Source organism: Myotis davidii, unplaced genomic scaffold (assembly GCF_000327345.1).
Source record: "Myotis davidii unplaced genomic scaffold, ASM32734v1 scaffold259, whole genome shotgun sequence".
NCBI classification, from domain to species: domain Eukaryota; kingdom Metazoa; phylum Chordata; class Mammalia; order Chiroptera; family Vespertilionidae; genus Myotis; species Myotis davidii.
In genome coordinates, this window is record NW_006292687.1 from 2,108,692 (window position 1) to 2,121,053 (window position 12,362).

General features: G+C 37.8%; 1 pseudogene; it reads left to right on the forward strand.

Moving 5' to 3' along the window:
* The first annotated feature begins 11,461 nt into the window (after positions 1 to 11,461).
* LOC107183476 lies at positions 11,462 to 11,894 on the forward strand (annotated as a pseudogene).
* The last annotated feature ends 468 nt before the right edge of the window (positions 11,895 to 12,362 follow it).

Consider the following 12,362-nt stretch of genomic DNA (forward strand, 5'->3'; position numbering starts at 1 on the left):
GGGGTGGGTGGATAATTGAGAGTCCTGGCCAAAAAGTGATTTTGTGAAGCTTACTTGCCAATAACAACAATCCAACCCAAACTCACTTGAGTAAAGTCAACAGAGATACTAGAGCACCTTTTATGAGGTCAGTGCTGTTACCCGATTCTGGAACAGCTAGCATCTGTCACTCAGATACCACCAGTACTCTCAGTCCTTTCTCACATCTGATTCTTTCTGCATGACAGCCTCATCCTCTCCCATTGTAGATGTCCGGATGTCACCAAATTGTGGGGAAATGGCTGTAAAGCAACAGAATTCTACTCGAAAAGGGTGGATTCTAATAACTGCAGTTTCAAAAATCCTAGGAAATCATTCTGATTGGTCTGTGTTCCAATCAACTGTGACTAGAGGAAGGTGCATGAATTAGGTGTCCATTGCTTACTAGAAAAGTGTAATTGTGTAGAGTTATAACTACATAAAATACATTTCTGGGAGAAATCACATAGGTGGGGTGGGGAAGAAGTTTTTAGAAAGATATTTCTGCTCACAGGAAATATAGAGCAGGAAAAGCAGTAGGCATTCACGGCAGAGAACTGACAAATGTTAAACAATCAGACGCAGAAGTAAATTGCAATTTTTTAAGTGCTCAGCTAGAGCAAGGCACCTTATTAAAAGTTTCATAAAGGCCTTTTTGAATGCTCAAACCATTAAAACAATGACCAAAAAATGTCTAGAGAATGATAAAAACATATAGTGGTACAACATGGCGTTGTGGAGGCATGGATCTAACCACGTGGGAAAATTTGAAGGTTTTGTATTTCTTTTCTTTAGGTACAATCAATGGGTTTTGATTAAAAGTGTGATAGGATCCAATGGACATTTTCATAACTTATATAGCACAGCTGAGAATCCCAGAGCCATGAAGAATAAACATAGAAGATGGAAACAAAGAAAAAAAATTAGTTCGGGTAAAGTGAGATATGACAACTGAAATTACCCACTACTTTGTTGCTATTTTGGCAGATCATTCATTTTCTCCCTTTAACTGCATTGAAAATAACCACATGGAATATCTATGTTCAGCCAGGCTGATGGAATTTGACATTTCCTAATATGTGCCCACCTGTTCCAAGATCATTAAACAAAATTAAGTTTATTATTGAGACATTAGATTAAGCTGTTATGTGAGGAAAGAAAAAAATTGTAAGTTTAAAACATCTTTCTGTAATAATTATTACAATGAAAATATCCATGTCATATTCATAGGAGGTTAGAAATTCCGGTGAGAGCTCATATATCCATGGTCCAGGTTTCTAGCAAGACTTCACCAAACTGGTCGGTAATGCCCATTTTAAAGACATTATAGAAAATGATGTTAAAAATATGTATTACAGCCATGGCCGGTTTGTTCAGTGGTTAGAGTGTCAGTCTGTGGACTGAAAGATTTCGGTTCAATTCTGGTCAAGGGCACGTAACTCAGTTGCGAGCTCAATCCCTGGTCCTGGATCGGGGCACAGGTGGGAGGCAACCAATTAATGAGTCTCTTTCACATTGAAGTAACTCTCTCCACTTCCCTTCCATTTTCTCTAAAAATCAATGGGAAAAATAGCCTTGTGTGAGGATATATATGCATTACACAAAGAAATGCTAAAGATATCTGTCATCAATGTTCTTTGTTATTAATGTTTCTAGAAATATGATTTGTTTGAGATAAATTTGGAATATAGCTTTCTTCTTAAAGGAAGCTAAAGAATACAAATACTCTTGCTAGGGACTGTGTCTACAGTGAGGACACACCTGATCTGGCACTGGGTCCACACACTACTTTAAAATAGAGCAAAAAGGAAAAATCAGTCAAAAATTGCCAGTTAATAGTTCTACACATTGGCCACTAACTAATTTGGTGGACTTTCTTCCCCAATTTATTGACTTGACAGTTAATTTTGGCTCTGCAAACAGATATCAACTGAATCAGAAATCACCAATGAAACAAATTTATTTACAGTGCACCACATTTTTACATAGTAAAATCCTGTATGCTAATTAAATTAACTAAAAATATAAACAGAGTACTCTGGTTAGAATAGACTAAGCTGTTCAGCAGACACAAAGAACCAACATTAATTCAGTGCCAAAAAAATAAAAAGTTTATTTCTCATTCATGTAATAGCCCATGGTGGGTGTTCTGGGGTAGTGGGTAGCTCCCTACATGCTATGATTCAGAGACCTGAAGGACAGTGGCTATGCCATCTTCAACAAATGACTTCTGAGTGGGCATGCTCTGGTCATCTCAGCCAGTAGGGAAAAAAAGAGAGAGTACTTACACTAAGATGTGCAAATATCATGGGCCAGGTGAGAATTCAGTTACATGGCAATGCCCAGCTACAATGGAGGCTGGGATATGTGATCTCTGGTAAGAGCTGAATCTTAAGCCAACTCTGTAATTTTGCCAGAAATGAGAACATGAACTTCAGTGGACACCTAACCAATTGGGTATTTAGAAAAAATAAGTATTTAGAAGAATATAATTAAATACCTACAGAGACTTAAAACTTAAGGCCAGTCCTCAGTTTTGATATGTGTCTGTGGGACCTCCATCCTCTTGGCCAGCAGAGCAACTGGGGGAGCTGAGAGGAGTATACTCCCCCATGGGGATGTGTGTCAGCCACACTTAGGGGCTGTGTGATTGCAAGTGTTCTCATGATAAAGTTTACTTCACAGGATCATGGTGTGAATTTAATGATTTTAAGTAAGTAAGTAACATTAATAACAGTGATGGTCACAGAATGAGACCTGAACAGAAGAGGTTTGGTGCCTCTTTTTTTGACCAGAGTGATTCCATCTTGTAATAGAGACTTAGCTTCAGGCAAAAGAGAGCTGCTGCCCCCACCCACCTACCCCTGCAACAGATTTAATTAAGATATGTTTGCAGATCAGGTAGGATTTAGGGTTCTACATGAAGATACTTGGCTTCACCCAAAAAGTCCTGTCACCCACCCTGCCCTTCTCACTGTAAGGAGCTGCAGACATCGGGAAGATATTTTCTCCAGGAACCAATAAGACTCAACGTGGGATTCCCTGGACTGGGCCAGAGCCCAGAACCTGAGCTTCCCTCCCTCTGAGGGAAATTCCGTTCTTTATTGATGAAAAAGGAAGAGGCATGGTGGGAGGTGGGGTGTGTGTGTGGGGCGGGGGGGGGATTGGCTCACAGGATTTCAGAGGCTGACTGATCTGAAATCTACTAGGAGAATCAAGTGAGAGTTGATGTCAAAGTTTTTATCTGAATTCCTTCTTCTAGAAATTTGAGTTTTTGTTCTTAAGGACTTCTACTGATTGACTGAGACCCACTCACATTATCAATAGCCATCTACTTTACTCAGTTTTACTGATTTAAATGTTAATCAAACTTAGAAAAAATATCTCACAAGTACATCTAGACTGGTGTTTGACCAAACAACACGGCACCATAGCCCAGCCAAATTGACACCTGAAATGAAACATCACAGCAGGGAACACCCTTTGAACATATGGAAACCTAACACCTGAGAATGTACACCCAGGCCAGTCTCCTGGAATGGGAGTCATCAAATTAATTAGGTCATTTTTCTGGAGAAGCAAATAGGGAGGTGCTAAAGCAAAGCAGACAATTCCCTCACCCACCAAGGAAGAAGGGTCCCTATTCTGCTTCTTCTTCTTCTTCTTCTTTTTTTTTTGGCAGGGGTGGGTGACAGAGCTGCCAAATAAAATGTATGAGGAAAGCCAATCATATCAAATAAGGATAAATGATCCTTATATAAGCATTGCAGTAGAGTATGAAAATCTCTAAATAAATGTATAACACATGCATCCTAAATAAATAATGTGTATGTATTTTTATGGAGAAGAGAGTTAATATTTAATATTAAACCTACTCTTGTCAAAAGAAGGCAGAAAGGATCTAGGTTACTGAATCTGGAAACATGTTAAAATGCAAGCAATGTGATAAATCTTTTGTAAGTTATATTTTTATAAGTTTACTCTAAACAGCACTGCTGAAAATTGTCTGATAAATTGTACAGGAAATTGGCATCCTTTAAATCTTCTGAGGCCCCAAATAGTAATAGAATATATTAGTATGAAGCATGGCTACAATTTATAGTGAGCATCAAAGACACAGGATAAATTTGTTTTAAATGAGGAAAGTTTGTAAATTAACTAAACTATTTTTTGGACTAGGAAACCTAATTTCAGCCTAGTGCTGATGAACTCAAGGACCTCTGTTCATGAGGGTTATAATTTTATGGAGATATAAACAATAAAAGAAAGTGACGGCTTATAATGTGTCTGAAGAAGGAAAAACTAAATTGTTAAAAATGAAGAATTGCTCATGCTGATATATTTAGTTAATAAATATTCTGAAAGTCTGTAATATTCAGAGTCCTGATTAAGATAAGATTTCAACCCTCAGAGCAATTCTTCTCAGCTTTGAGTTACAGTAATATTCTATGTCATCTTTTAAAATATCTATATCTATATATCTATATCTATCTATCTATACCTAGATAGATGATAGATAGATAGATAGATGATAGATAGATAGATAGATAGATAGATAGATAGATAGATAGATTGATTGATTTCAGAGAGGAAGGGAGAGGGAGAGGGAATTAGAAACATCAATGATGAGAGAAAATCATTGATTGGCTGCCTCCTGCACACCCTACACTGGGGATCCAGCCCCCAAACTGGGCATGTGCCCTGGCCAGGGATCAAACCATGACCTTCTGATTCATAAGTCAATGCTCAGTCACTGATCACTCAAACACACACACACACACACACACACACACACACACACACACATATACAGGGATAATCACACATCCAAATCTAGGGCTTTTCTGGAATAACCTACCTTCTTAACTTCTGCTTTTCTTATTCCCTCTCTTGAGTTGTCTTTTGCTTGACTTTTTCCCTGTTTTGTTTTTTTTTTTTTTTGAGCTGGGCTATGTCATCTTTTTTCATCTCATCCAATCAAATATTTTTTCTCTGCTATGATGTAATCTTTTTTAATAAAGCACTTTGTGAAAGTGCTTGAGAAAAGGGTGGTGTGAGAATAAAGTGTTTCACACTTACTCTATTCAAGAATCTTAGTAAATTGAGTGTTAAGAAACCTCTACGAATATAATTCTGAAACCCAAACATAACTGAAGAAATTCGACATTGACTCTCTCATTTGCTCAGGAGTAATGTCCATTGTTTTCTTATTACCATCAGCACTGTGCTAGTGCAGATATTACACATCATGGGTCCCTTAATCAATTATCACTGCCCCAGAGATAAACACAGCCACTCACTGGAGCTTTTGTTTGTCAGTAGTTCTCACTTGCCATTTCAGTAGACGTTATCTCAGTTCAGGTATGAAAAACACATATATTAACAACTTCAAGCTGTAAACAAATGAATTACAGAAAAAAACAACAACATAGATGTATGTATGTATACACGTACATATTTCTACACACACATACATATTTTTTTCTTACCTAGTGAAACCTGTGTTTTCCATAGAATTCCTCAAGTCTGAAAGAGGACATTGCTCCATTCTCCCCCATCCATCCATGCACACGCACTTGCACAAACACACACACGCACATACAGGGATACTCACACATCTAAATCTAGGGCTTTTCTGGAATAACCTACCTTCTTAACTTCTGCTTTTCTTATTCCCTCTCTTGAGTTGTCTTTTGCTTGACTTTTTCTCTGTTTTGTTGCTGGGTATTTAATTTGTTTTCATTCTTTTATTTTACTAGTGGAAGAGTTTGTGTTACAAATTTTCCTCTGACCTCTGCTTTAAGTACCCAGGGGTTGCTTATGTAGTACTTTGATTATTTGATTTAATACTTTAGTTTCAATCTGTTATTTCCTTGTTTCACCCAAGAGTTGTCTAATAGAAGATTTTAAAAATATTTCCTGGTAGAGGGGGCTTTTAATTTGTTAATTTGTTAATAATTACTAGTTATACAGCATCGTAATCAGAAAATATTGTTGGTAATAGAACATTTTGGTGTGTTCCTTGTGAACTAGTGCATGAAAAATTTTGTAAATGTTCCATTAGCACCTGAGAAGGAAGTAAGTCCATTTTCTATCAGCAGAGCCTACAATTTAGTGTATGATGATAACATCTATTTTGTTGATTATGTTCTTTAGGTCTTCTGGCTCCTTAATTATTTGTGGTCTGTCCACTTGATCTGTTTTGATAAGAGATTGTTCTATTATTATGGTTTTTTATCTATGATCTACAATTGATATTCATAAATTCCATGTCTTCATTTTGACTTGTGGCATTTAGCATTAAAAATATATCTCTAGGTCCAAGGTAAATTTTCCTTAAAATTATTCTTATTAAAGATTTAGTCATTTATGACCTTAAAAAACTTATCACTGCCACAAGTGAGATTGTGGGGTCTTTAGGACTCAGGATTTCTATTTTCAATAAGCCCAAATTCCCAATATAAATAACTCCAAGGTCACGATCTCCTAAGTACCTTTCTTGTGAATAATAAGCACATTCAGCAATAAGAATATAGCTTCATTATTGAAGTTAAAACCTATAGAAGCCTTATAGATTATCTGGTATGACTAGAAATTGAAAACTCAAACAACTTTTAAAAATTATCATAGACATTTACTAAGTCATTACCAGAAGCCAACTCTCCTGGTTCTCAGTCTGGGCTATTATTTATGGGATTTTTTGCTTTGTCTTGATTTGTTTTCTTTGAATGCAATGTGTGTCCATTTATTTTACACTTACAAAAGAAATTGCCTACCCCTCTGCCTCATCCTCCCTCAAAACAGTCTCTTTTTACAAACATTTAAAAAGTACAACCAAATAAATATAGGGAAGTTAATTTTAGTACAATTATTTTTCAATGTAGCTCATAATTACTAAAATTGAAATCTCTTATAATTGACCAATGCCCAAGTGACTTATAGGACAGTAAGAAAAATTCCAGCCCTAACCGGTTTGGCTCAGTGGATAGGGTGTCGGCCTGTGGACTGAAGGGTCCCAGGTTCGATTCCAGTCAAGAGCATGTACCTTGGTTGCAGGCACATCCCCAGTAGGGGGTGTGCAGGAGGCAGCTGATCAATGTTTCTCTCATCGATGTTCCTAACTCTTTGTTCCTCTCCCTTCCTCTCGGTGAAAAATCTAATAAAATATATTTAAATAAAAAGAAAAAGTCCATATTATAAGTTAGAAAACTCTAATACAAAAACAGTCCATGTGTTGGAATAGCCTATCCTTTTAAAAATATTGAATGCATGAATTGGTCATCCTTGCTCAGGGGACCGTGCTAATCTTCTCCGTATCATTCTTATTTTAGTATATGTGCTGCTGAAGCGATACCAGAGCTATTTTTTATGCTTTAATGCCTAGTATATATGAGAAAATGCTTCAACAGAATCAAGAACTACATAGTCATTAAGCAGTTAGCACTCTAGTCTAAACAAAACTCAGGTTCTATGTATTTCCTTATAAGTTACTTTTATACCAACCAGAGCTTCTAAATTGCACTGAGAACACAGATAATAGTGTTACTTGTGCCCTGAATTGGTAACAAGCCAGTCAAAAACAAATGAAATTGATCCTCACACCAACTAGTATATATATGATTCCCAGCAAGTTTTATGAAATATTGAAAATGATTATCAACCTACATTTCCACCTTTATGGACAGGTGGTTTTCCAGGAACTCGTAAACTACATGAAAACTTGATTTTTTAGTGCCCTTTTAACTAGGACATTCTTTGTTTCTGTGTTTTAAAAATATATTTTTATTGATTTCAGAGAGGAAGGGAGAAAGAGAGAGAGAGAAACATCAATGATGAAAGAGAATCATTAATTGACTGCTTCCTGCACTGCCCATTCTGGGGATCAAGCCTGTAACCCAGGCATATGCCCTGACTGGGAATTGAACCATGACCTCCTGGTTCATAGTTCGACACTCAACTACTGAGCCATGCTGGCCGGGCCATTTGTTTTTGATAGTATATTTCAAATCATCTGTGTTATTCAATAGAAGCCCAAGAACATCTACCTCATTATAAATATGCTAATTGACAAAAAGGAATTTGGATTCTGATTTATTCACAAAGAATTCTTTTAAAATGTTTTGAAGGTAGGGCAAAGTCTGATTGGGATGGACTTTTTAGCTCTCAAATACTTGAACCACTTTTTAATATAGTCCTCAAATCTGAGCTGAAATAAACAGTTTGGTTTTGTTAGAGACATGTATTTGTCTCCACATCATCTATGGGCATTACATACATAAGTGCACACTGCCTTGTCTTAGGAAGAACAGAGTAAGACCTTCTGTTTATAAGCTGGTTTTCACAGAAGTGACATTTTTCTCATGTTGTCAGTATTTAATTTTCCGCCGATGCACTTACAAGTTCTCATGAACAGTTGAATGCAACTGTGACACTAACCCTGAATGAAGCATGACTTTCCTCTCCAAGCCTTTGGTGCTGAAACAACGGCAAGAATTAAACACTCGCCACTGGTTCTTTGCCACAGTGAAGTTTCTCACTGCAAACTCGCCAACAACTTTTGACCTCTGGACCCAAAGAGTATCAATTACCCAGCATTCAAGGGTGGAATAGAGTGAACCAGCATCATCATTTGGCTGTCTCCCAGTTAACATCCTATCATAAGTTGAAAAGCAATCTGTCCAACATTTCAACTGCCAGCGAGAATTCTTTATTAGCTTTTGGATGGGTTTGCCTTTCAATTGGATGATTTGAATGGCTTCTGTGGTAGGAGAGATGCTGCGCTCAGATAATGATTTTGCATTTCACCTCATCATTAATGCTGTGGACCTCAAGGGAAGTCACTGTGCCCTTTATGAAGGTCAAAGCATTTTATAACCTTAATAAAGACTCATAGCCTCAGGAACAGCAAGTGTGGGGGACTGACTGAATAAAAATATAACTAAATTGTCACTTCAGACTATACTACTTGAAGGATTTCAATTGCAAGGCAAGAGATGGAGAGTACAATGGCATCCCAAACTTCAGTGCTATTCAAAAATACATCCACAGAAACTGGCATTATTCAAAGAAAAATGAGTAAAATTATCTTTTTCCCCTCTCTAGAAAAGCTTTTTCTTCTGTAATTTTATATTTAATTGCCAAATGTTTCACATGGGTGCTATGCAGAGATAGGTTAATAAACATCTTGATAGATTTGAATTCAAAGCAATTAAGTCATGGCGGTTCTTAGTTATTGTAAATTTATTCCTATGCAGAATTTAGGTCACTGCATTTTGTAGTGTAAAATGAATACAATAGGCAAGAATGATTATGAAAACTACATCACTATCTGCATTTCCCCAAGTATAGGTCATTCTGTCCCAAATATTACTCACAGCTTTCAATAACTTACTTAAGGGTACCCTCCAGTAAAATCACTCCAATTTATAAATTCAGTGAACTCTCTTTTACTTTCCTACATTTCTATTTCCATCCTTCAGGCATCATGTACCAGCCATACTTATGTTCATAAGAACTGGGGAAAAGAAAAACAGGAGCTGCTATGCCAGGCATTGTGACAGAATATTATCTCATCTTTTCTGATCTTCATAGAAACCTTTGGAAGAAGGAATATCACCTTGTTTACAGACTGTGGATCAGAGAGGTTAAATAATTTTGCAAGGTCTTATTCCTAATGAGTATTAGAGCTGAGTTGTGCTGAATTCATCCTTTCTTTCAAGTGCAGGGAACCATCTCTCTAGTGCAGCAATAAAAGAGCGTGGGCCAGGAGGATGGGGAAGGGGCCAGAGGAGGACGGTGGCTGGGATACCTGAAATGATCCCCAGTATGGTTCATACACTTGACCACAGGGCTGGTTCTCAGGGTGAGCACTGGGGAGCCTGACATGAAAGGCTGACCCTGAAGAAAATAAGGCTCTGGTTTTAGTTGGCAACTTGAAGCAAAAAACTAAATAGTCTTGTGGATTGTCAACTGCCTAGAAGGTCACTGAGTTTGCCAAGAAATTATCCCATAAGCTACAGGAAAATTCAAATTTTCAACTTTATTTGCCACAACTCTATGAACTTGAGCTATGTGAGGGGAGAGTGTGGATCTATTCCTCACTTTATCCCAAATATACAGAAACACTTGCTAAAAAATAGATTCTCAATAAATGAAATATAAAGTGACCAAATTCAAGTGAGGCAGAGGGCAAAAGTCAGGGTTAGAATTCAGATACCTATTTTGATAGGCATAAGATAAAACTAAAACTCATTGTGGTTTTAATTTGCATCGAACTAAAATGCTTTTGTACAACAAAGGAAACCATCAACAAAATGAAAACACAATCCACTGAATGGGGGAACACTTTTGCCAATAGTACATCTAATAAGGGTTTAAGTTCCAAAACTTATAAATAACATACAACCCAGCACCAAGAAAGCACACAATCCAATTTAAAAAATGGGCAAGGGGCCCGAATAGATACTTCTCCAAAGAGGACATACAGATGTCCAACAGACATATGAAAAGATGATCACAGTTCTCTCCTTCTTGCAGTGCCTTGTTTGTCTTCCTGGGCACTGTGAATCCAGAGCTGATCTGTATTCCCTTAGCTCCTAAACTGGGACAATTAAAGCTCGAGGGGCAAACCCTGCCTGCAGTTGTATGTTCTAATTAAATACTTTCCTGATCTTGTTTTCCATTTGCTCACTTCCCTAGCTACTAACTTCATCCCCTTATCTTTTTAAGTTGCCTCAAGGAGTGGGATAAGATGAGATATGAGTAAATAAATATATCATCCCGTAAATACTCCTCTTACCTATTGGGCATCTGGTGACTTGGTACATAGCAAATTGTCTTATATATTTCTTTGCCTTCCTGGACAACTAGACTGAGAGTAAGACTGAAATTTTCTTTTAATATTTAAGTGTTTGAGAGGCCTAGGTGTTTTACTTCCAACACAATGATATAAGATAGAGGTAGGACGACATTTGTTTATTCAGTAATACCTGCCTTCATTCACCACTTTTTCATATAGGGCAATGCTGTGCCATGCAGTGTTTTAAACACTGGGAGTTTAAGTAACACACATTTTTAAAAAAGTTAAGAATCCTTGCCATCATTCAGATTGCAATCTAGAAGACACAAACAATAAATACATGCTTCGTTTGATGATAAGAAATATTATGATAAAAGATAAGGCAGAGAAGGGGGATAGAGATACATAAGGAATATTTTCAAAAAAATGGTCATGAAGTTTTGCAGGGAAGAACCTTCCCAGTAGAGGGAACAGCACAGCAAAGATTTTAATACAAGCATTGTGTTGGCAAGTTTGAGAAATCCTGAGGAGGCCACTGTAACTGAAACGGAAATGATGAATGTTAATAGAAAATGAAGTCAGGGTCATTTCTGGCGGCATGGTGGCAGAGTGGCCAATTCAGTGGCCAACATCCTGTAGCACAACATGCCTAAGTTTTATTGCGACCCCTGCAATACATAACTCACCCATGACTCTCCTTCTGTGAGAAAGACACACGGCAGTGGTAGGAAACACAAAGAGAATGTGAAAGACACTGTCAGAAATGGATGGAAGAGCAGGCTCAGAGCCTGATTGACAAAACAACTGCAGCATTTCAGCAATCTCTGCTCCTCCTTTTGCAGGGGCGATGATCCCACCTCCCCCCAGTGTTCCGGTCTACCTCGCCCTGGTATGATGCCAACATCCAATGATGGGTCCTCCTCCTCCTCCTGGGATGATGCCAGTGGGACCTGCTCCTGGGATGAGGCTGCCTGTGGGAGGGCACATGCCAATGATGCCTGGGCCCCCAATGCTGAGAAGTCCTGCCTATCCCAAGATGGTGCCCACTAGGCCCAGAATGATTGGAGCAGACAGATAAGGAGAAAGGGAAGCCTCTTTCTATCAGGCTTCTATTTCTGGTTCTACTTCACCAGATCGTGGTGCTGTGACTCTGGGTGTTTTCTAACAGCATGACAAGGAAGACTCACTCCCTCTTTCTGTCTAAAAGAAAATAGTTTTGAAGGGGTGTAGTGAGACAAAAAAAATATTTTTTTCATTTGTATTGTGAAATGTGAAAATAAAATTGTCAACTCCTTTACTTAAAAAAAAATGAGGTCAGGAAGGATCTTGCAGAATGTCCTATGGAGCAATGGTGGAAACAGGGTGACCATTTCAGAGAATATTTGAAACAAGCCAGGGAAGCAGTGCTGGGATGTAGATGAGTGGCAACAGTGGAGGTGCTGGGATAAAATCAGGTTGCAGAGATATTTTAAAGGTAAATTGAGAGGGTTGGCTAATAGATATGATGTTGGGTGTGAGCAGCCAGATTTCTAGTTTGTGAATAAAA